The following is a 25,452-nucleotide window of genomic DNA, read 5'->3' as shown; positions in this document are numbered from 1 at the left end:
TTTTGCTTGTGTCATAAATTCTGTAACCATCCCGGGATTCTTTACATAAAGTAAATAGTGTGCTTTATATATTTAATTGCTCGTTTCAGTAGTTTTTTCTTTTTTTCTCTGATTTTGGTTTTTTTGAATATAGTGAAGCCAATTTAAAATTTATGCTGAATATAGATCCTGTAACTATCATCTTTTTACCTATGGTTTTATTTTGAACAGTATTCTTTTAAAAATACATAAGGAAACAATAGAACCATATATGCTTCAAAGTCAAAGATTTTTGACTTTTTCAGTGTACATTAGGTATTTGAGAAGAATGGAAATTATCTGACATTAAAAATAAGTGGGGTTAAATATATTCTCCATTATACTTTTAGTATACTCCATTATTCCTTATTCCAAGGAAAATAGTATTTTACCTACCCTATTTTCTTTTTATCACTTGTATGTATATTTATGTAGAAGAAAATTTCATTCATAGCTTTGAGGGTTTTTAGGGAAGCTATAACATTTTCAAGTTGTGTAATTAATTATTTTCCTACACACTTCAACTGACTGAAAATGGAATGTAAGTGGATAAGGTTGTAAAAGTCATTTGTAACTATTTCAAATACCTCTTCAACCCTGGAAATAGAAGTGATTGCTTTATCCCAACCTACCCATCCTCTTTGAAGTTCTCTGCCCCTTTTCTGGATACCATTCTTTCCTTCAAATAGCAGATTTTAAGTATTGATTATATGCTGGGAAATGTTCATATAAAGTAATAAATAAAGTTGTTCCTACCCTCGGGGAGCTTATTGTGAAAAACAGCCTATATGTAGAAAATTATATACAAAATCATTTGAGAAATGGGAGGTGGAGGATCTGACCGAGTCTGTAGGAAAACTAAAGTAATCTTGATGGCCTATCAACTTGAGAATTCACCAGTTCAAGCCCTTAATGACCTTAGATTACCTTCCTATATTCCTCAGTTTCCTTATTCCAGCTAAAAAAAATTTAGAAGGCTTCATTCAGTGTTTTCTAATGGGCAACCAGCTGACTTGTTCTTAAATTTTTTCTAACAGGGTTTAGAATTTATTCAGCTGTACTATTTTCTGCCTCAAGTTCAGGTTTATATTATTGTTTGGTTTTTAAATTACTGCAAAAGGCTCCAAGCAACTGCAAAAGGCGAATTACTGTAATTCTAGCTGAGCTAATAGAGAATGCCATTTCTCTGACCCCAGAAAGTAATTCCTATTGTCCCTTTTGTGTACAACTTAGTCCCATCCTGGTTGAGAGCAGTCTTTTAATAGGTTCATTTGTAAGTACTTTCATCTTGTGCTCAGAAGGTGGCCTTTTTTAAAGAAGAATTACTAGTGACATGGAAAAGTCAGATAATGGAATGGGAGAAAAAATACATGGTAAAACTTGAAAATAAAGAAGAAAAGGATATTTGAGGTTTTTTATTTGTCCAGGCAGGTGGTCATGCTACTTTTTTTAATTCATGCTTGTAACCTCTGGGTAATTTACTGCATATATAAACATAATGTGTTTCTTTCTCCTCCATCTGTATAAGATAAAGGAAATTTGGACATATGAAATTTTTTCTGAAATTATGAAGAGTAGGCTTTAAGAGGCTGAAAAATTAGAAGTACAGACTAATAACTATTTGCTTTGTCTTCAGAAGATGCTATCTTGTGTTCATCTGTATTATAATTTTGCTTTCATTCAATTCTCTAGCTGTACTATTTTTTTTTTCTGACTCCATTTTTTGACTTGTTAATTTGTTATTCAGATACAAAAATATTACATAAGCTAGTCATAATAAAACTATAGGAGAAAGCTTAGTTGAGAGAGCATAAGCAACTTAAAATAGGATAAATACAATTAAATTCTAGAATAATACAAAGGCTGTTTTTGTAATTAAAAAACATAATTAGAAATTATTAAAGGATAGCCACCTTTTTATATTGGCTAATACAAGATACCACACTAAAAATTGTAAAATCTAATAGTTAAAAGGCTTCACCATCTCTTTCCTCTCTACCTCACTTCCATGTATTATACATTGTATTACACAATCCAACTTCATTTTTATCCACTTACACTTCAGAAAGAGAACAAAAAATAATTTTTAGACCTGGTGTGGATGATTGTACTTAGTAGAAGATGCTTTGCCATTCTTGTGCTTCAGCTGAAAACCCCCAAATCAATGAAGATAGTAACATAAGCAATTCTATGTTTTTAAAAAATATCTCCATATTGAAGAGAGGAAATAGTTTGACCCTTTTGTGGAACATACTTCACACTATTCCTTAGCTTTTGAATATACTGGTATTTAATCTACATAGAGAGCCTTGAAATTTCACAAGTCAGAATTTTTTTTTTTTTTTTTTTTTTGGTTGAGGCAGTTGAGGTTAAGTGACTTGCCCAGGGTCACACAGATAGTAAGTGTTAAGTGTCTGAGGTGAGATTTGAACTTAGGTTCTCCTGATTTCAGGGCTGGTGCTCTATTTACTGAGCCACCTAGCTGCCCTAACTCAGATTTTTTTTTTAAATGTTATTTAGTGCAACAAGAAAATGATATTTACACACATATATTGTATCTAGGTTATATTGTAACACATGTAAAATGTATGGGATTACCTGTCACCGGGGGGAGGGAGTGGAGGGAGGGAGGGGATAATTTGGAAAAATGAATTAAAAAAAAAGTTATTTATTTGAAGCAACCAAATTCTACCTTGTCACTCAACCCCCACCCATCTTTCTCTTGAGAATAGAACAATTGAGAAGAACAAAAATGATTGAATGTGAATGAATGAAATACATTAGTGAATGAAAACAAATTTCCACATTGTCCATGAGCTAAAAATATTTTTCTACATTCTAAGTCCTTCATTTTTCTATCAGGAGTTAGGTAGCAGTATCATTAGTCCTCTGGAATCCTGATTAGTCATTATGCTGCTACCACACATACCCTCTTCATTGTTTGCATAGTAGACACATCTGACTCTCTCTGACTAAATGAGATAATTTTCCCTAGATGTACTTTTCCTTCTTCCTTTTTCTTCTCATTTCATTTTATTATTTTCTTTAGATCATCAAGAAATACCAGAACTACTCACACTTGTCTAATTTAATTCTCTCTATAAACCCTAATAATGACAGGGTTCAGAGAGACACATGTGTATGTCATCTCCCCATATTTGAATATAACCAGTTTATCCTTTTATAGTTCTTTGCTATTGTTCATGTATCAGAGTCACTATGACTGAATTTCTTTATTATTATTATTATTATTATTATTATTATTATTATTATTGTTATTATTATTATTATTGCTTTATATTTATAAAACATACACATGAGTAATTTTTCAACACTGACCCTTGCAAAAACTTCTGTTCCAACTTTTCTCCTTCTTCCCTCCATCCCCTCCTAGATGGCGGATAGTCTAACACGTGTTAAATATGTTAAAATATATGTTAAATCCAATATATGTATACTTATTTATACAGTTATCTTGCTGCACAAGAAAAATTGGATCTAGAAAGAAAGACAAAACCTGAGAAGAAATTCAAGCAAACAACAACAGAAAAAGTGAAAATGCTATGTTGTGGTCCATATTCATTACCCATATTTTTCTCTCTGGGTGTAGATGATTCTCTTTATTGTTGAACAATTAAGAACAGTTTGAATCATCTCATTGTGAAGAGAGCCATGTATGACTGAATTTCTTTATCAGGATTTGGTCTAGTACATTTTCTAGATCTGTTTGCAAAAGTTGATATCATAGAGTTCACTGCACTGATTCTTAGCACGTCCACCATCTTGATGTACCATTTTCCTGAATATATTTTGAAAAGGTTTCTTTATTCAAATATTTAAAAACTTGGAAAATGCTACACTAATAATAACTTGGTAATAAAAAAATTTCTTCAGCAAGCTACAAACAGTAAATTTTAATATGATTTACTAGAGGGAGAAAAAGTATATGAATCAATTTCATTTTTTACCAGACAGTAAGCCATTAGTTCAAACTTTGGTCAATATATACAAACTTATACATATTGTCTCAGTGGATTAAGGAAATCTGGTGTAATATAAGGAGCACAGACATTACAATCTGAAGGCTTCTCTGCCCATATTTTTCAGTGGAATATAGGGAGGTATTGCAGAAGACTACACTACATGATTTAGAAAGAACTTCGGCTCTACAATCAAAGAACCTCAATTCAAATTCCACTTCTGATGTGTCTACTTCACTTTCCAAAGTGTCAGGGTTTTCATCCATAAAATGAAGAGTTGGGCTAGTTGCTTCTGAGTTCATTTCTAGCCCTCAGTCAGGGTTCCTCTGAACTTCATTGAAGAGAGCACCCTCTTCTTTCTTATTTTCTCCTTCACTGTATGGAGTATTTACAATAAAGTAGGAATTGGAATTGGGTTAAGTGTGAAGTGGAGTTGTGGGTGATGTAGGCTCTAAGGAAACCACTAAAGTGAAGAAAATACCTAAATTATTTCATTTAATTATTGAATCCTTACTACATACAAGGTGCTGTGCTAGGTATTACAAGATGTACAAAAGTGAATTAGGATAACAGCTTTGCATTTAAAGTCTCATAGATTGAACCACCTCATAGGTTGATTGGTTGGTATTCTTCGATCTTGAAAAGGACCAAAAAGCACATCACTTTGTTACAGTCAAGTTACAGTGTGGTTCACCGTGGCCTATCAGAACAAGATGAGCTCAGATGCCACAAGTCGGGAATAGTCTTTATGAACATTTTGGGTAGATTCTCTGACTTAGTGCATTTCACGTTTCTTCTGAGCTACTTTGATTCTGTTTTGCTCATAGGGAACAACACCTCTGACAAGGGCCCACATGGGTGGTCCTACCCCAGTGTCTTCCATGTTGTGCAATCAATTCTAAAGTTCTTAAGAGAGTCCTTGAGTTTTTTTAGAATCCTAATAGGTTTTTTGGCATGTGTACTTTTGGCATTTGAAGTATGTGGCCAGCCCAATGGAGTTGTGCTCTCTGCAGTAGAGTTTGAATGGTTGGCAGTTTAGTTCAAGAAAAGACCTCCGAGTCTGGTATCTTATTCTGCCAGGTGATCTTCAAAATCTTCTTAAGATAATTTAAATGGAAACAATTCAGTTTCCTGGCATGGCACTGGCACTGATGGTAAATTCTTCAACTTGAAAAAAATACAAATCAAAACTAAAGTGAAGGATATGATTAAGGTTGCTGTATGAATTTTGTTTGCTGATGATTGTGCATTCAGTGCAGCCTCTGTGAGTTGCAACAAAGTATGCATCAGTTCTCTGATGCTTGTGTGAATTTTGGTTTAATAATTAACACCAAGAAAATACAGGCATGCCATCAAGCCAATCCATACATGGAACTATCAGTTACAGCAAATAGAGAAAATTTGAATGTTGTGGATAAGTTCATTTAACTTGATCATACACTTTCCACGGATGTCCACATTAATAATAAGATTGAATTATATATTGCCAGAATTGGCTCCATGTTTGAGAGACTCCAAAGGAAATATGAGGTAAGAGAGGTATTCGGTTGATTATCATTCTGAATGTCTACACAGCTGTTGCACTGACCTCATTGTTATATGTTTGTGTGTTATGGGCCAGAATTGTGAACTTGAAACAAGAATGCTTACAAGGTACTAACTCAGTGGAATTGATGAGACAATGGTTATCTAGTTTAGCACGATAATTAATAGTTCTCTAAGTTCAGTGTGATTGATTTAATCTTACAACAAATAATGTTTCCTAGTGATATAATGACTGGTTTATACTCAGTGTGGAGCACATAAGCAGGGACTGAGAGCCACAGAGGACAAGTGCACTAGAAGCTCTTGGAGCCAAGGAGACAAATTCATTTCATCTTCAGTCAAGCTGCTGGTGGCTGGCCTGGCCTCCTGCACTTCCTCTACTGAAACCAAGACTCCTGAAGGCCTCTCCAGAAAGCTGCCCTGCCCCAAACAAGGAGACAGTAAAGGATTTGGACTTTAACCCCTGGCTACTCTTGTAGTGATTACTGAACTGAAATGAAGGCTGCTCCCAGATACTCCAGAAAACCGAAAAAAGAACATTACATCTGGGGAACCTGGACAGTACACCATGCTAGAAACGTGAATACATGTACAAATGCTAGAAGGCAGCACCATGCTAGAAAAGTGAGCCAGTTTGAATTGTCTTAGAAAGCTTCTGAAGGACATCGGGCAGGAGAAGATACCACACACCAAGATATTGAGGTTCTTCTATGACTAAAGCCTCATTGGCAATATAGAGAAGTATATCAATGATTCTAATGTAAGGCAGAATAGAGAGATTATATGACTTGACTTTAGATCATTCAGTCCTAGTACAAACCTGAACCTAGGTTTTCCAGACTCCTGACTTTCTATTCCATTATCTCACACCATCTCTCATCTTAAAATATGTGTGAATTTTTAATCACCTTAGAAATCAAGGAAATTAACCTTAAAATTACTTTGAATAGAACTTCATCCATTTTAGACAAATATTGATGCACATGACTCTGATAATCTTAAAACTTTATGTTTTGATGTGTGCTGCCTGATGCAACTGGTTAATATAGAGATCACATTTTTGACATGTATTTTGTTTCTCTTCAGAGACACCTGCATAGATTACTTGTAACCAAGCAATAAATAGAGGTCACTAATAAAATGTTCACTCATGTGTTGCCTTAAATGGTGAAGAGGATGGGAGGAAATACCTTGAAATTGAAACCTGGAAAAGAAATTAAGTATTTTGCCTTATGTCCTTCTCTAAAAGGGGAAAGACTTGGCTAGAAACCGTCAACTCTCACACCTGTGTCAGGATTTGGGTTAGTTCCTGTTCATGTCAAAGATGGTTTATTTTCCTGCTGAATATTATCTTGTGATTGAGGGAGGTAATACATTTTAATTACCTCAGAGTAGAAGAGCACCAAAAAGGCAATAAACCATTAAATTTTTCAACCATGCCAGTACTTCACAGGAAATTTTGAATTTTTAAAGTCTCCATTAAACTGTCTTGTCACCATTCATGCTTCATGTTCAAATATGGAGGTGCCTTAAGTATGTGATTTTAAATATCTACTGAACCAAAGGATTAGTTTTAGGCATGTAATGAAGATTCTGCTTTCCATATCTGTGCTTATATGCAAGAAAGTATTTGACAAGAAAGAATGAAAACATTAGATAAAAGAATAAATAAAAGAGAAAAACTAAAGAAAATCTATATTTGGCACAAATGTTATCATCTGGACCACTGAGCCTCTGAGAAGTTTTTTAGCTTTTATTTTACCCAAGGTAATTCTGTTGATTTAGACCCAAAAGTTCATTGTGGAAACCTGTTTCTCCTTGAATAAAGTATATACCTTTCTGTACTCAGCTCTGAAGGAGTTATGACTAGGATCAGAGTATAAATGATTTTCCCATCTGCTGCTTCTCAACATAGCCAAATAGAGAGCATAATAGGATCATAAAGTAAAGCATTTATGTAACAAATAGCACCACTTTATCACCATCATGACAATAATGTCTTTTAAAGATTTCTAAGATGTAAAAAGTTTTAATGTTTACTTTCTAATACCAGCTATAATATTATTATATTGATATAATTTAACTTTGAAAATAATGGCATTTATCCCCAGAATCCTCTCCAATATGGAATGAAAATATTACATTTTAATTAACAAATATTATAATCATGAAAAAAGTCACTTGAGTAGTAATTTACTGTTCCCCTGATAGCTTTTCCCTATCAACAGAACTTGAGAATGAATTCCACCACATTGGATGAATACCTCCTGTAGTGCATAATAAATGATTTTTTATTTGACTTCAACTTGGAGAATGTCAGAAAAACATGGAGGAGAATTTTATGGGATTGGAGAGAATAAAGGAGTTGAAGTGTGAATTATTAAAGAGTTCTCACATCTGTGAGTTCACAGATCCATCAATGAATTGGAGAATCTTGGAAGTAATCTACTGTCTTGAAAAATATACTTTAGTACTTTTATTTGCATTCATTTTAATATCAATACTCTGTAGTCAAATATCCATATTTGCTCCTAGGAGTCAGGGCCTGGATCACATCTAATTCAGTTCATTTCAGCAAATCTGTATTATAGAAACCTTATCTGCCCTAGCATCTAAGATAGTTTTCTATACCTTCTGATCAATTTGTAAATATTTATTATCGGTGCTACTGTGTCATCAGTGGTTGATTTTTCAAATTTAGAAGTAATTGCACAGTTGGTAATAGGTAATAAAAATTGATCTGGGTTTTGTAAGATCTGGGCTCTAAATTCAATTCTGTTGTGTGACTTTAGGCAAGTTACTTCATTTCTTAACCTAAATTAATATTAAGAAGAAAATGAGAAGGCTGACCTTAGCTTTTCTATTTTGCTACTTTTTTCTGTTCCAAGAATGGTCTTTGGAATAGAAATCATTTAAAAATAAAGATTAGCAAATGGTAAAAAATCTATTATAAAAGAAGAAATGTTTACAAGGATCAAATTGCCTTCAATGAGTTCAAGTTACTAGACCTAGACAAAAAATAGGTCTTATTATATATAAGCTTCTGTCAATGATTTTTAAAAAAAAATTTATATATTTTTTTCAATCAGCAAAAATCTGCCCTCTTTCCACTCCAACTTCCACCCACTCCTATTGAGAATGAAAGAAAAATAAAACTATTACAAACGTGAATAGTTGAACAAAACAAATTTTCCTCTTTGGCCATATCAAAAAAAATATATTTCTCATTCTATATTCTGAATCTTTCACTAGATTGGTATCATTTTTTTCATCATTAGTCTTCTGGAATCATGGTTAGTTACTACACTGATCAAAGTTTCTAATTCCTCAAAGCAATTTTTATTTATTTTATTGTTTTCCTAGTTTCATCAACTCCACTCTGCATCATTTCATGTTCTTCCCAAGTTTCTTTGAAACTCTTTCATCATGTCTTACAGCACAATGCTATTATGCCACATTTATACAATCATAACTTATTCAGTTATTCCCAAGTTTATGCACACTTTTTCGGATTCCCATCCTTTGCTACCTCAAGAAAAGTTATATTTTTCACATCTTTTGTTAGAATTTGTAAGAGTTTATTTTTCTTGGGACTAATCTGTCTCCTAATTTTGTCCTCCATCTATCTTTTTCCCTTCTCCCCCTTCTTTCCTACTATTTTCCTTTTCAATAAAATATATTTTTCTGTATCCAATCCTGTGAGCATGAATTTTTCCCTCCCTTTGCCAGTTGAGATGAAAATGATGTTCAAATGTCAACTCTTCTCCTTTGCATCTCCTCCTCCTTCTTCATATAGATGTCTATTTGGTTTTTTAATGTATTTATTAATTTAAAATTTAAATCCAAAATAGAAAAGAAAAAGAAAAAGAAAAAACAGTGACATGCCCACACAATAGAATATGAGAGGATTAAAAATATTTAACAAATTTCCATTACAAGAAATATAATAAAACACATTGTATTCAAAACTGTCCATCTTTTCTTTCTTGTAGGTTTTCTTTTGTTCTCTGCTGTGTATTTTTTACTTTATTTTTTTCCTCCTTCCTTCCCCCCATCTCCTCCCAAGCAGGTTACAGTTAAACATGGATATATTTCTGTATGTATTTACACACATACATACATATGAATATACACGTGCATGCACATATATACATTTATATGCATCTGTGTCAGATTGTGGTACATTTGTAGTTGCTTCTCTGACGTTGGATACCATCAATCTTCTTAGTTCCAAGTCTTTCCATATTTTTCTAAATCTACCAATTCATCATTTCCTATGCCACAGCAATATCCCAATCTTACGCTATATACTTGTTTTGAATAGTCTAAAACAGTATTAATATGGCTGACATATAATATCCTTTTCCTATTTTTCTCTTTTTGATTGAATTTATTTTAACTTTAACTTTGTCTGAAATTAATGATTACCACCCCTGCTTTTTTTCCTAATAAACTATACTCATCATTATTATTATGTTGGTCTGTACCTCATTTCCTATCCCTGCTGACTTTTACTTCTCCTGTTATCTTGCCTTACTATTATTTAACTTCCTCCCACCCCCAGCCCAAGGATCCCTCCCTTATTCTCTCCCATCTATCACCCTTTTCCTCCTTCCCACTTCCATACATACCCTTCTAAGAATATTCCTAGGTATGTAATTACTCTATATGTATAAAGAGGGGGAGTTAGAATTACTATTCTCATAGTAACTGTTTGTGATTGGATTCTTTCACATTTGCCTGTTCATTTTTTTAAAAATAAGAGTTTATAAGTTGAGGGAGTGGGGAAATAGTGCTTCCAACCTCAGGTCCTACTTTAGTTCTCCCCTCTGGCCTGGAACTCAAAACAAAGAACTCTTTCCTTGTAAATTTTAGCATCCCAAAGCATTCCTGCCCCACTGCTTCATGCACTCATGTTGCATGTACTGGTTCTTTCTAATCCAGTTCTGAATCTCTAGCACAGCTGGGGTCTGGCATTCCATCTTTCCCAACTCAAGACAGATTCCCTACACTAAGAAATGAAAGTTCTTGTGGCTGGGACCAAGGCTACCTCCCAATTTTGCTTATCCCAAGGCTACTTGCTGATTGTTTCAATGGAACTAACCTGGATTTTACAGGGTGTGCCTCAGTCATTTGGTCTTTTTTCAGATTTTCTTCAGTTGTGCAGAGGACCACTGTTCTGCCCCAACTCCTATTTGTTTTTAACTGCATGATCACTTTAGATGCTATTTTGTCTCATTTGTGGGGGATATTTGGATTTGAATATTCTGACCTACTCTGCAGTCTTCCTGAAATTCTCCATAGATATATATTTGTATATCCTAATCATATAAGTTTATTTTCCCTAATGTTCTTTTCTCTCCCTCATCCAAGCATCCACATTCACTTTATTTCTCTTTCCTCTCTCTCATCTTCTCAAGATCATCAGAACATAATAATACTTCATCCTAGGACTTTTCCAGAGTCCTTCCATGAACTTTGATGATGATAATATTCAGAAACGATATGTATATCATCTCTCCATATTAGGATATAGTCAGTTTATCCTTGTTCTCTATCATTGTTCATTTGCATTTCCTTTTTATATTTCTCTTAACTACTGTGTTTAAATTTCATATTATCTATGTTGCTCTGGTCTTTTCATCAGGAATGCTTGGAAATCCATTATTTCACGAAAGGTCCATTTTCCCCCCATATAGCATTCATTGTATTTAGTTTTGCTGGATAAATTATTTTTGACTCTAATCCCATATTCTTTACCTTTTGGAATAAAATATTCCAAGTTTATTGCTTACTTAAGCGTTGTCTACTAAGTTGTGTGTGATCCCAACTGTGACACTTCAATCTTTGAATTGCTTTTTTAGCTGGCTGCTTAGAGTATTTTTTTATTTAACCTGGCAAACCAGATTTTTGTCTATAAAGTTCCTGGGAATTTTTACTTTGTTATTATTTCTTTAGATGATAAGTGAATTCTTTCAATTTCCATTTTTTTTTTTTTTTTACCTTCCATTTGGGCAGCTTTCCCCCCCCCCCTATTTATTGAAATAGAATGTAATTTTTTGGTCCTGGCTTTCAGATAATCTAATAATTTTTATATTTTTCCTCCCAAATCTGTTTTCCGTAACACTTGTTTTTATTATGAGATACTTTATACATTTTTTTTCAGCCTTTTGATTTGTTTTTTGACATTTTTTGTTTTTCATGGAGTCTTTAACTTCTATTTTGTCCATCTAATTTTCTAGGAGTTTGATACTTGGGCAAGCTTTGTACTTCTACCTACTGACTCTCCTTCCGATTCATTCTACCATAACTCTCATTTCCTTTCCATTTTTCCCCCTGTAATCCTCTCCTTATTTATAAATGTACTTTACATTTTTTTTTTCAACTCTTGTTTCGTCCCAGGAATCCTAATTGAATTTGTACCTAAACTCTGTTGTCTGGTTTTGTTTTGTTTTTGGATTTTTTGAGGCTTTCATTGCAGATATTTTGTAGTCACTCTTGCCTCTGTAACTTTGGCATTCCTCACCATTACAGCTTTTTAGGTTGGGATTCTTTTTTTCGTTGCTCAGTCTTCCAACCGACTTTCTGGCTTCAGATTTCATCTTAGCTCTCGGTTCTTCGTGTTTCTGGAGAGAGGCTCCAGACGGTTCCAGTCGCTGTTCTGCTGCGTGCCGTGACTCCAGACTTGGGGGACAGCTCAGACTGGGGGCTGCGAGCTCGCGCTGCTCTCACAGCAGTTTAATTCCGGGCCGGGTGTGAGGGTCACCGCCGCTGTCTGAGCCTTGCCGGCCGTCCACCTTGGCCGACTCCCTCACCCTGCACGTGAGCAGTGTCTGGGCCCAGACTGCCCCGCTCAGGCTCCCTTTGGGTCTGAGATTTCTGCCTTCGTTGTTCCTCCTCAGGCTGAGAGGAGGCCCGGGCCCAACTCAGCGGGCTCTGTTCTTCCCCATCCCCCGGACACGGAGGCTTCTCGTTCTGGAGGGCAGCCGCTCCTGAAAGGGAGTCTTTTCAGGCTGCCCTGGGGAAGTGGGGGACAAAGTCCACTGGTTTTCTCGTTACCCGGCTGGATCTGAGACCCCCTCTTCCTGCGTGGCGGTGCTCCCCAGACTCCCCTCTCCCTGCGTGGTAGTGCTCCCCAGACCCCCCCTCTCCCTGTGTGGCAGTGCTCCCAGACCCCCCTCTGTGCGGACCTCCCCGGAGAACGGCTCGCTGTGATTTCTGGGTATGAATGAGCTTAGTGGGATTTCTGGATCCGCGTACTCCTAGGTGATTGGGGGCCCGATGACAAGAGAGGTTGTGGAAAGCCTCGGAGACCGCAGGTCAGTGACGGATCCGACGGAGCCCGCGCTGGACTTTCAATAGAAGTTTGTGGGGGAGGGCCTTCCGAGGCTGCAAGCAGGGACCACCGAGGACCAGAGGAGGGCCTGCAGACAAAATGCGGCCGTCGGGAGGTTCGGCTGAGAGAGAGGAAGTGAAGGCGGCGCACCCAGTGCCCTTTGTTTCTCAGGAACTCAGGAGGTGAGGTCCTCGGCTTGAAAAAGGCGTCTCCGTGGCCTTGGGCGCAGGGTCAGAGAACCGAGTTCAAATCCAGCCTCAGACACTTCCCGGCTGTGTGACCCTGACCCCTTGCCTCAGTTTCCTCGTGTGTAAAACAGGCTGGAGAAGGAAATGGCCAATCCCGCCAGTGGCCTCGCGCAAAAACCCAGGCGGGCCGCAGAGATCAGCTCCTCGGCAGTAATCGTTTCAGCCGTGATAGCCTTGCTTCGGACTGAGTTGTGAAAGCAGGGAGTTCGGACGCCCTGCTCAGAGTGACGGCACCGGAAAAGAAGGCTAAATCTGCCCTCATACGGCACCCGCTTGGACCCCACCTCCAGTACTGTCTGACCTTGAACTAGAGTTTCATTCTTCCAGCCTCAGCTTCCTCCTCTGTAAAATGGGAGCGCTGAACTAAGTGACCTTACGGGACTTGCCAGCTCTACGACGGCATTAATGATAAATTCTCGGGAACAGTTCCTGATCATGGAGCAGCCACTGTGAATAGGGCTTGATTAATTTCCGTCTGGGAAGAGCACAAACAGCAGACTGTTTTCCTCTGACTCCAGGACCAACCGTTCATTTCTTTAAAAAACAAAAAAAGGAACACATGCTTTAACAAACTGACCCTAAGACTGAATGAGCTGCGATCACCCGAGGGTATGTGCATTTGGTTTTAGTAATTATTCTGTTATTCATGAATAGCAAGTAATCATCCTATTAAACCTACTCACTGAGGTACTGTATATAAGGAATAACACATGCTGATTTTTCTTGAAACCAATGTTTTAAAGCAAATTAAAGTTTTTTTTAAGGAAAATTAAAACCATATTTCTAGGGCCAAAGTGGGGAACCACATCATTGGGAAGCTAAAGGTGGGGGTCCTTTGATCCATTCACTCTATATCCTGAAGAAGAAAGAATACCGCTTATAACATTATTGTAACATTCCTTTCTTTCCCCCTTCTTCCACCTCCTCTTCAGACAAACCACTTTGGCACAGTGACCTTCCTCTCACTTCCCCATCCATGCATCCCCTTGCCATATTCCATTGCTATATTCATTACAAAAAATGTCATTGCGATTTCTCCAGCATCAAAGTAGTCACTAATGTGGGAGAAGAAAGAAGAGATGCAAGGAAGAACTCTGTGCAGGAAACACTTTTGTCTTCTCAACATGTGTATTGTAGACATTGTGAAAAGCCCACCTGCTGCTCTTTGCTTTTGCCACTAAGTCATCTTGGGCCAGATGAATTATTTTCCTCTGGTGTTTCTTGGCTACAGAACTGGAAGGTATCACCTGGTCCAGCTTCTCCCTTAGACATGAGGAAACGAAGGTATATTGATGTCTAGGGACTAGTCTTGATGAGGTCTAGAATTGGGGCACCTAATGAAAATAGGGTTGAGGTCTAGTGGCAGGTTCGGGGTACAGGGAGTCACATGGAGCTCCCCTGCAACCCCCTTTGGATTTGGCGCAAGGATACAGCGTTAAATGAGGTCTAGTGACAGGGCAGAGTCCCCTGTAAAGGAACTTACAGACCGGAAAATCTGGATTGACAAAAGAGGTGTATTTGGGGTTTGGAAGTAAGGGTAAAGTCTAGTTAGTAAAAGGTGAAGGTAGAGATAAAGGGCACCAGAACCAGGGTTCCAGTGCCAGGGATAAGGCTGCCATGTTTGGGACCTCTGCAAAGAGAGGACTCCAGCTTGGCTCTTTTATAATGAGAGATTTAGCTGAAGGGGCCTGTGGGTGGTGTCCCAGGTTGGCTCCAGGCTAGGATTCAGCCAGGATTAGAATTTGAATTGAATTCAATGGGTTTCCGGACTGAGCCAGATAACAAAGATGAAACTGTTTGTACATAGGGTGGAATCCCCTCCCTGAGGCAGAGTCAAAGGAGGTTTTCTCCTTTAAGGATTTTCAGAGTTTGGGGGTCCCCTCTTCGTGCCCCCTCAAGCCGTTAAAACTTAAATCCATTTAAAGGAAAAAGACTTGGGGCAGTGTCCCTTCTTGAGGCAGAGTTGAAGGAGATTTTCTCCTTGAAGGATTTTCAGAGTTCCAGGGTCCCCTCTTCAGTCTCACATTGGTAGTAAATAACAGGGTCAGGACTCAAACCCAGCTCCTTTGATTACAAATCCCCTATTCTTTCCACTATATAAAATTACTTCTCTAGGGTCCACTTTCCTTCCCTTGTTAAATGAGGTGATATACTAAATGATCTCTAAGGTCCCTTACGTTCTAATGAGTATTCTGAATGGCATTCACTTAGTTTAGGTTTTTTTTTTTTTGACAATTAAAAAAAAATTCTTCTAAGGCTTTCCTACAGTCATTAGTGCTTCCTTAAATCTTTCTTGAGCTTTTTCAAAGTAAAATATAAGCTCCTTGAAAGTGGGAACTGTTCCCCCCCCCCCCCATCTCCAGTATTTAATACGAGCACTGTAAGCACTTCATTAAAGTTTGCTAAAGTCAATTGTTGAATAAAATATTTTATTTAGCTGTTTCAAAGATCTGGTACAATTCCAGGTTTGAAAATCTAAAGTCAAAGATAAACATGATAAGATCAACCTTGTTTTCTCCAGCTTTGTCCACAAACTTTCCCACACTCTTGCCTGATACTATGAAAATTTCTTTCTCTTTTCATCTGCTTTATTCAGGTTCTATTCACTGCCTTTGAGTTCAGCTTAATCCATAACTCTACCTACAAATGTTCTCCCCTCTATCCCTCTTCCTTGCACCTGTTTTCAACATCTCTATCTGTGTATGTGTCTCTGTTTCCCTCCCCCTCTCTTCCTATCTCTATCTTTTCTTCCCCAAACCACCCCCTTTCCTTTTTTTTAATCTTCCTTTTCCATATTTTGTATTAGGGGCAAGATACTTATAGACTAAGATAGGGAAGAAGGATAGGGACAGGACCTGTGATTTCTTTGCTGTAGAAAACACATAGGTAAGGAAACTCTCCCTCTACCAATACAGTAAGCGCCTTTTCAGCACTCATAGTCTCAGAGTTGTCTAGCCTACCAGGGGGTTAAGGACCCAGTGTTACACAGCCACTATATAAAAGAGGTGGATCTTGAACTCAAGTCTTCTAAGCCAACCACTTACCCATACTACTTCTTTTCTTTCTTTTTTTTTTTTTTTACAAGATATAGGAATGGGTAATTTTTCAGTATTGACAGTTGCAAAACCCTTTGTTCCAATTTTTCCCCTCCTTCCCCCCTTCAGATGTCAGGTAGACCAATACATGTTAAATATGTTAAAGTATATGTTAAATACAGTATATGTATACATGTCCATGCAAACAAAAAGAATCAGACTTTGAAATAGTCATACTACTTCTTAAAAGGGTACATTTAGTTTAATCTTGTCCTTTCTATGCAAAAGAATTCTAGAACAGTCTCACCTTCAGAATTACTAGGATCCATGATTCAATTAATCTAACAATAATTTAATTAAATCGTTTTAACTGTACACATCCATCTTATAAGTTGTGCATATGCTCTTTAAGTATGATAGGTTGGTAAATATTTTGTTGAATCTTAACATTTATAGGAATAGTAAAACTCAGTTAATATGCACTAAAATAGTGACTATCTAATACATTAAAACATGCTTTTCATCAAAGACTTGATGCTTTTAAAAATTCACTTCCTCTTTTTTCTCTTTTTATTTTGAATATTTGAATAATTTTTATACTCTTATTAGTTATGTATCTCCTTTTTCACATCAATTTATATGATTGCTGGCTAGTACAAAAGTTTTGGCTTTCAGACATATGCATGGTTTGACTCACTGTGGTTTGATGAATTCTTATCTTTCACATGGACTGTGAAATTCATGGGAATAACAGTGCCTAAGCATAACAGCTAGCAGTATCACAGATATTGATGTTGGATGTTTAGAGCCTTTAGTAAAAATTTATTGTTTCATCAACTCTCATTTCATACAAAAGTACTTAAAATATTCCTTAAACAGAAAAAACAAAGTAAATGTTTGCTGTTCCAATATGGCTGTCGAGGATATAACTCTGCCTAAAGTTGCATTCTGTTTTGTGTGTGTACACATATGTGTGTATACACATGTATGTGTGTGTGTGTATATATATACATGGGATGATGAACATAATGACAAATTTTTGTTACTTGTCAGCTTTTATTATTTTTGTCTGCCATGTAAGAGGTAGGTTGCTTTATTTCTTTATATTTAGTCATTCTTTTAATTCTGGTACCCAAAGCTATCTCAGTCTCAGAGCACTTATATAACTTTTGTATTCTTAAGCAAAAGCAAAAATCTCTGCAACAAGAGAGGACTTTTCCAATCTCAGCAGTTACTACTATAAAATAAAAGACTTGCTCTTTATATATTGTCTATGGGTTTTGTGACCTAATGCATAAAACTATGAATATAGACCTGTCTTCTGCTTCCATGCTTTACTAAATTCAAGTTTCATGACTAAAGGCAAGGTGATTTGTCTAGACCTCAGTTTTTTACTCTGTGAAGTGGTGGGATTGGATCATTTAATTTCTATGGTCTTTTTGGGTCCCAAAATTTTATGATTCAAAATAACACATTCATTCTAGAGAACTGTATTCTCTTTTCCTTTCAAATTTCATATAGATCAAGATCTATTACACTTATTTTGTTTTACTGGAATATTGCCAGTAATCATATAACTAACATGCACAGCAAAATTGCTGAGAAGCATCACAGACTGAGAAACTAAGGGAACCATCTTTATCTAATTCAGCTCTTCAGCAAATCAAATGAGATGTTATTTATAATTCAGTAAACCTAGAGCCTGATACAATATAGGTGCTTGAAAAATCCTTTTTTCCTTCACTTATTGCTCCTCTGTAGGTGAGGTGACTCAGGACCAGAACAAGCAAGATCAATCAGGCTACCTAACATCATGACAGGGGATGCAGTTTGACCCTGACACAGAGCTTCAATTCAGGAATGAAAGCTGGAAAGATAGCTAAACAAAAGAAAGACATCAATTAGTATAAGCAATTATTGCAAATATACAGATTCCCCTTTTCCCACAAAGTCAAAGGAGAGAGCATCTCTATAACAAATGCAATTAGAACCCCAAAAGGGAAAAATGAATTTTTCATAAAGAAACAAAGCAATAAAATAAAAAAAGTAAATAAAAATTGTGAAGGAAAGAACTTTAAGGAGAATAAATAGCTTAGAAGACAAAATTATAAACCTTACCTAAGAAGTAGGATGTCTAAAAACTAGATTAGAACAGTCATGAATTTGTGATATGAAGAGACAGCAAAAAAGTTAAAATCAAAAGATTGAGAAAACAGAAGAAAATATTATATATCTGATATCAAAAACAAGTAGCCTGGAAAACACAGAAGAGATGAGAATATGGTAGGTACTTAATAAATCCTCTCCCAAAGTCCCTGAAATATAATAGCCAAAATCCAGAGCCCCAAAGTAAATATTGTAAGCATCTCTCCTATTTCTCAAAGAAAAATAAATAAAAGCAGTGAAAGTGTTAATAGTCACAGTGGGAATCATATAAGATTTAGAAGCTTCTAAAAGTGAGAGAGTTTGGAATACAATATTCTTTAAAAAAAAAAAAAAGAATCTTGCAAAACTTAATATCATCCTATAAAAGGAAAAATAGACTTTTAGTCTTAGAAGACTTTGAAGCATTTCTCATGAGGATCAGAGAAGAATAAACCTTTGAAATGCAAGCAAAAATGCCAAGAGAAATCTAGAAAAAGTAAATTCATTTGAATAATTACAAGTTGTATAATGTTGTAGTACTAAAATTCTAGTTTTTAAATTTATTTATTTAATATTTTTCCCAGTTACATTTAAATGAATTTTTTACATTTGTTTTTAAAACTTTTTAGTTCCAGATTCTCTCTGTTAATCTTAAGAAACTACAAGTGAAGTTATACAAAATATTTCCACAAAAGTCATGTTGGGGGGGAGGAGGGATAGAGAGAGATATCTCCCATCCTAATTGGAAAAAAAAAAACCTCAAAAAATGAAGTTAAAAGGGGAAAGAGTATGCTTTAGTATATATATTTAGACATAATCAGTTTCTTCTCTGGTTATAGATAGGATTTTTCATCATAAGCCCTTCAGAGTAGTTGAGGATCATTGTCCTGTTAAGAATAGCAAAGTCATTTACAGCTGGTCATTCCAGAACAATGCTATTATTTTGTATATTATACATTGCACTTTGCTTGAGTTCATGGAGAATTCTTTGGGTTTGGGGTGTTTTTTTTTTTTGTTTTGTTTTGTTTTGTTTTTTTTGTTTTTCTGTGAGCATCCTTCTCATCATTACCCATAAAACAATAATATTCCATATAATCTCATATTTATTCAGCATTCTTCTATTGATGGGCATCCCCTCAATTTCCAGTTTTTTGCCCTGAGAAAAGAGTTGCTACAGATATTTTCTTTTCATATAGATCCTTTTCATTTAAAAAAAAATCTCTTTTGGTATTCATGCCTTGTAGTGGTATTATTATGATATAAAGTAATATGCAATAATTTTTAGATCTTTGGGCATAGATCATAACTTTTGATCATTTATCAATAAAATTTGATTTAGGTCCCTGTTTGTAAATAAGGCCTTATCAGAGAAACATGCTTCAGAATTCTTTTTATGATTCCTATTGCTAAATGTATTTTCTCCCATTTAAAATGTTCTCTCTCTTTTTATCCTGTCCTTCCTAAAAGCATTTTGCTACTGACCACTCCTTCCCCCAGAATGCCCTCTCTCTTACCACTCTTCCTCCCTTCCTGTATCCCATTCCCTTCCTATTTTCTTGCAGAGTGAGCTGTACCCATATTGAGTAGGTATGTTATTTCCTCTTTGAGCCAGTTCTAGTGAGAGTAAGGTACTAATTTCCCCTCTGCTCCCCCTCTTATAAGCTTTTATAGCTTTTTCTTGCCTCTTTTTTAGGCAGATAATTTACACAAATCTACTTCTCCCTTTCCCTCTCTCCTGATACATTCCTCACTCACCCCTTAATTTCATTTTTTTTAAAGATATTTTCCCTTCACTTTCAACTCACACACTCATACCCTCTGTCTATGTATATTCTGAACTGCTATGATAATAAGAAAGTTCTAGTGAGTTACAAGTATTATCCTCCCATGTAGGAATGTAAACACATTAACCTTATTAAGTCCCTTCTGATATCACTTTCCTGATTGCCTCCTTATGCTTCTCCTGAGTCCTGATTGATTGAAAATCAAATTTTTTATTCAGCTCTGGTCTTTTCATCATGAATTCTTGAAAGTCCTCTATTTCATTGAATATTCACCTTTTCATTTCAAGGATTATACTCAGTTTTTCTGGATAAATGATTATTGATTGTAATCTTAGCTCCATAGTTCTCTGGAATATCATATTCCAAGCCCTCTGGTTCTTGAATGTAGAAGCTGCTAAATCTTGTGTTATCCTAACTGTGGTTCCACTATACTAGAATTGCTTCTTTCTAGATATTTGCAATATTTTCTTCTAGAATTCCTGGGAGTTCTAGAATTTGGCTATAATATTCCTGGGAATTTTAATTTTGGAATGTTTCAGGAGTTAATTGGTTCTAGAATATCAGGACAGTTTTCCTTGATAATTTCTTAAAAGAATAATGTTTAGGCTCCTTTTCTGATCAAGACTTTCAGGTAGACTAATAATTTTTAAATTTTATTTCCTGGATCTATTTTCCAGGTCAGTTGATTTTCCGTGAGATATTTCACTTTTTTTTCTATTTTTTTCATTTTGGGGGATTTTTTTTTTTTTTTTTTTTTTTTTTTTTGTATCTTGATTTCTCACTAAGTCAATAGCTTCCATTTGTTCAATTCTATTTTTAAGAAATTATTTTCCTCACTGAGTTTTTGTACTTCCTTTCCCAATTGTCCAGTTTTGTTTTTTAAAACATTTTTCTCCTCATTTGCTTTTTGTATTTCCTTTTGTACCATTCTCGGTTCTTTTCCTAATTTTCCTCTATCTCTTTTACTTGATTTTCAAAATCTCTTTTTAGTTCTTCCAATGGCCTGAAAATCAATTCTTGTTTTTCTTGGAGGCTTTGGATATAGGAGCTTTGATTTTGTCTTCTAAGTGTATATTTTGATCTTCCTTGTCAAAAAAATTAATGGACAGGGGCAGCTAGGTGGCGCAATGGAGAGAGCACCAGCCCTGAATTCAGGAGGACCTGAGTTCAAATTCGGCCTCAGACTTCCTAACTGTGTGACCCTGGGGAAGTCACTTAACCCCAACTGCTTCAGGAAAAAGATATCTATATGTGCACATAAATATATTTATATTTATTTAATGGATCACAATTTGGGAGTTCTTGACTCCTCCCTTTCTCTCACCCTTTCCTTCATATCTATCATTTTACATCATGATTAATACAATAGTTGCTGGTTGACCTGCCTGCCTCATGTCTCTCCCCACTCATATCTGTTCCCTTTATAGCCATTAAAGTGATTTTCCTAAAGTGCAGATCCAAACACGTCTGTCTCTGTCTCTGTCTGTCTCTGTCTCTCTGTCTCTCTGTCCCTCTCTCTCTTTATGTCTCTCTCTCTCTCTCATACACACACACAGACACACACACAGACACACACACACACACACACACACACACACACACACAGAAACACATACCCCCTTCAGGATCAAATACAAAATGCCTAATACAAATTCTTCGATCCAATAAGATATTCTTATCAGCTCTAGGCATTTCTTCTGAATGTCCCCCATGACAGTAATGCTGTCCCTTCTCCTTTCTATCTACTGGCTTTCTTTCAATCTCAACTAACATCCCATCTTCTACAGGAAGCCTTTCCTGACCCTCTTAATTTTAGTGTCTCCCCTCTATAAATCATGTCCTGTTTATCCTGTAAAAAACATATTTGTATATATTAGAAGTGTCTCCCAGTTAGAACATATCACCTTCTTGAGGGCAGGGATTGCCTTTTGCTTCTTTTTGTATACCCAGTACCTCACACAGTGACTGGTAGTAATTCTTTATAAATGTTCGTTGATTGATTAGCTCCTATTGCTTCTAAGACTCTCAAATCCAATTTGAAGACCTCCATTTAGCAGCCTCTCCTGTTTCACAATTTGAATCCTTCCTATCATTTTAATCTCTTTACATAAAATAATTCTCTATCTGGTTTTGCTAATGCCAGCCTCTTCATTATTCCTGCTCAACATCTCATCTTTTGGCTCTATGCTTTACCACTGTCCAACCCCAAGGACTGACATTGGACTGCTATTTTTTTTCATCTCCAGCTGTTAGAATCCTTAGCTTTCTGTGCCCTATGGCAGTCCTTTTCATGTTCTTCCTCCTCCTCCCCCAAGTTGTTTGTGCTTTTCCCTCTAAGAATATTGCTAAGTAGCACTGTTCTCTGGACCTAGAGTCAGAAAGTCTTGAGTTCAACTTCATACATTTTTAATTTCATACATTAGTAGACGTGTAGTCTTGGGCAAATCACTTTACCTTTGTCTATCTTGGTTTCCTCATCTGTAAAATTAGAAATAATTATAACATTTACTTATCAAGTTTTTTTTTTTCTTTTAAAGGGTAAAATAAGATATTTGTAAAGAGTTTTGCAAAATTTAAATCACTATAAAATGATAACTATTATTATTCCATAAGCATTTTATATATTTCTTTAGATGCACATGTTTCTCTATAATACTTTAATCATCTTGAAGGCAGGGTCTATTTTTTGCTTTTTTTGTGTACCCAGTACATCTGGCACATGGGAAGCAAGTACATAATAAATGTTTGTGGCATATAAATTGATTGATTAGAACAAAATCCTATGTCTTCCTTGCTGATTGAAATCTTTTTCTTCCTTCAAAGCCTAGTTCAGGTGCTGTTTCCATCAGCTCTTGGCCTCTTCTTTATTCCTATCATTTTACTTTGAATTCTATTCATTTTTATATTTCAAGTGGAAATTGTGTTAGTCTTAGAAGGAAGACTTGGGTTCCAATCTTGGCTGACAGTTATTATCTGAGTAATTGTGGGTGTCAAAGTTAATTTTCCAAGTCTCATTTTATTCAACTAGTAAGACATAGATTTCACTGATCTTTTAATTATCTGAAATTAATAATTCAACACACTTTTGGAGATACTTTAGCAGTTTTTTGTTTTTTAATTCAGCTAAGATGGTTATAGTAAACTCCAGTCTGACTCCTACAATCTAGTTTTTTTTTTTTTGTTTTGTTTTGTTTTGTTTTGTTTTGTTTTGTTTTATGAAGACCTGAAGTTGAAAAGTCTAAGACTGACCTCCAGTGGTCATCTACTTTGCATGTATGAAACATGAATGCTAGTCAGGTTGAGTAGAGGTGAACCACCCAGGTGATTAGGAAAACAATTTGCCTTCTACTAGTAATGAGGACAGTTCCTCATTCATTCATTGAGTCATTATGACCTAAGGGAGAACAGTTCAAATTTCTTTAGCTCTAATAACTCCATAGCAGCTATAGAACGATTGCATATATTTTATTATATAGATCAGAATCAAGAACATCTTGGGATGTCCAACTGAATTTATATTTAAAAATAGGATATTCAGAAGTCTTATCTAAGATTTAGATTATTTGAACCTTAGGTGACATGAGATAGTAGGATTTTGTCTTAGCTTATTTTTTTTCTTTCAACAAAAGATTTTTATTCTAACAAATAATTTGTATACAATATGATAATCATTTGGGGATGTTTCTTGACATTGTGGAAGATATGGAGTGTAAAACAGAATTTACTCTTATCTAGAAAAATCCCTTCCATTTCTTCCTTGTCCTTTGTTCTTTTCAGCTATTTGTACTGAGGAAAAAACAAAACAAAACAAAATTCACTTAGTCTGTGAAATACCTGATACCGTATGCACATTTTTAAGTTTTTATTTTATAAAGTTCTTTTATCCAATTATCTTTTTTAATAATGACTTTAATTTCTCTCAGATTTTTTTCCCCCATGAACAGATCAAAATCCCTTCTTTCTAACTCATCTGTTGGTTCTTACTCATCCAACATTTTACCAAAATGGATAAAATCTCTTAGAAGTTTTTATAATTGAGAAATTTTTATCTGAGGAAATTTTTGTGGAACTGGGGAGAAAAGATATAATTTATGACATCAGATTGCAACACTGAAGAAATACTTTAGTTGACTAATTTCCATTTGGAGAGTTAATCATTTTGAAATAAACTAGAAATCCATTTCAGGACTAATTCTTTTGTTACTGAAAATAGAGAAAATGAAAGCAAAAAGGGACTTGCAAGATCTTGTAGTCTAACCCCTTCAGTTGCCCATTTATAATGCCAACAAAGTCAATGCTATTGACTTTAATACTATTCTAAGGTGAAAAAGCCAAAATCTTACTATATTCTGCCCATCTGATCAAACTGCATCTATTCCAGATAGATCTAGATGAATTTAGAATAGTGTATTTTATTGAGAATACCATATTTTAGGACGATTATTGATAAGTTCCAGAACATCCAAAGGAGAAGCCATCCCTAAAAACCCAGACCTAACTAGTGTGTATTAAAGTCATCAGGCCTGCCTAGAGAGCAGCACATAGGAGAAGATGGTAATGCCTAATATCTACAGCCAGAGCAAACAAGGAACTTTCAGTTCCTCCATGGAAGAGTATGAGTCCAGGAGGGAGGAATGTTGTCTGGGAACCAGAAGAAATGGAAAGAACTAAATCTCAATGATTCATAGTAGAAAAGAATAAAATCATTTTTTCTCCCTACTTTATCTTTGTCCCTAGACTTCTTTCCAAGATCCCATCTATCTCCCCTCCCCATTATATTCTCCCTTTTCTGCACTTTCAAAAGAAAGAGAACAATGTAGCCTAGAACTGATGTGAAGACATCATTTTGAATGAGCCAGAGAAAGAAACCTTAGCTTAATCCCACTGATGCTACCTATATTGTGGGAGACAGGAAATAGTGTAACAACCAAATAATAACTAGCATTTGTAGAGTACTTTAAGGTTTGCAAAGCTCTGTGTGTGTATGTGTATGTGTGTTCCTGTGAATAGGTGTTGTTATTATTCCCATGTAATGGAGAAACTGAGGCAGAGAGTTTAAGTAACTTGCTCAGAATCATAGCTAGTTACTATCTAAGTCAGGCTTTGAATTTGTATAGCACTGAAGGGACCATACATCCCCCTATCCAATTAATCATTATTATAATTCTCAGGTGATTGTAAACTGGATTTTTGGAAGTTTTGTTGTCTTTGTTTTCTTTCTAAGTGTGATGTTTCTGCCTTTCTCTCCCTTACCCACAATCTTTAGACTTTCCCCCTCCCCAACACTCCAGCCATGATTTTCCAATACTGTGGAATAAAGACTTGGGAAAAATCAGCTCAACTCAAAATCTCCCAAAGCCT

The 25,452-nt window shown here is 35.7% G+C and overlaps 1 protein-coding gene across 5 annotated transcripts in view; it reads left to right on the top strand.

Annotated features, from left to right (window-relative positions):
- VPS13B (vacuolar protein sorting 13 homolog B) overlaps positions 1 to 25,452 on the top strand; it is a 973,300-nt gene that overhangs the window by 633,412 nt on the left and 314,436 nt on the right. The window lies entirely within an intron of this gene.

The sequence above is a fragment of the Sminthopsis crassicaudata genome, chromosome 1, assembly GCF_048593235.1.
Source record: "Sminthopsis crassicaudata isolate SCR6 chromosome 1, ASM4859323v1, whole genome shotgun sequence".
Taxonomy (NCBI): domain Eukaryota; kingdom Metazoa; phylum Chordata; class Mammalia; order Dasyuromorphia; family Dasyuridae; genus Sminthopsis; species Sminthopsis crassicaudata.
Note: the sequence above shows the minus strand (reverse complement) of the source record. Positions and strands in the feature narration are given on the sequence as shown.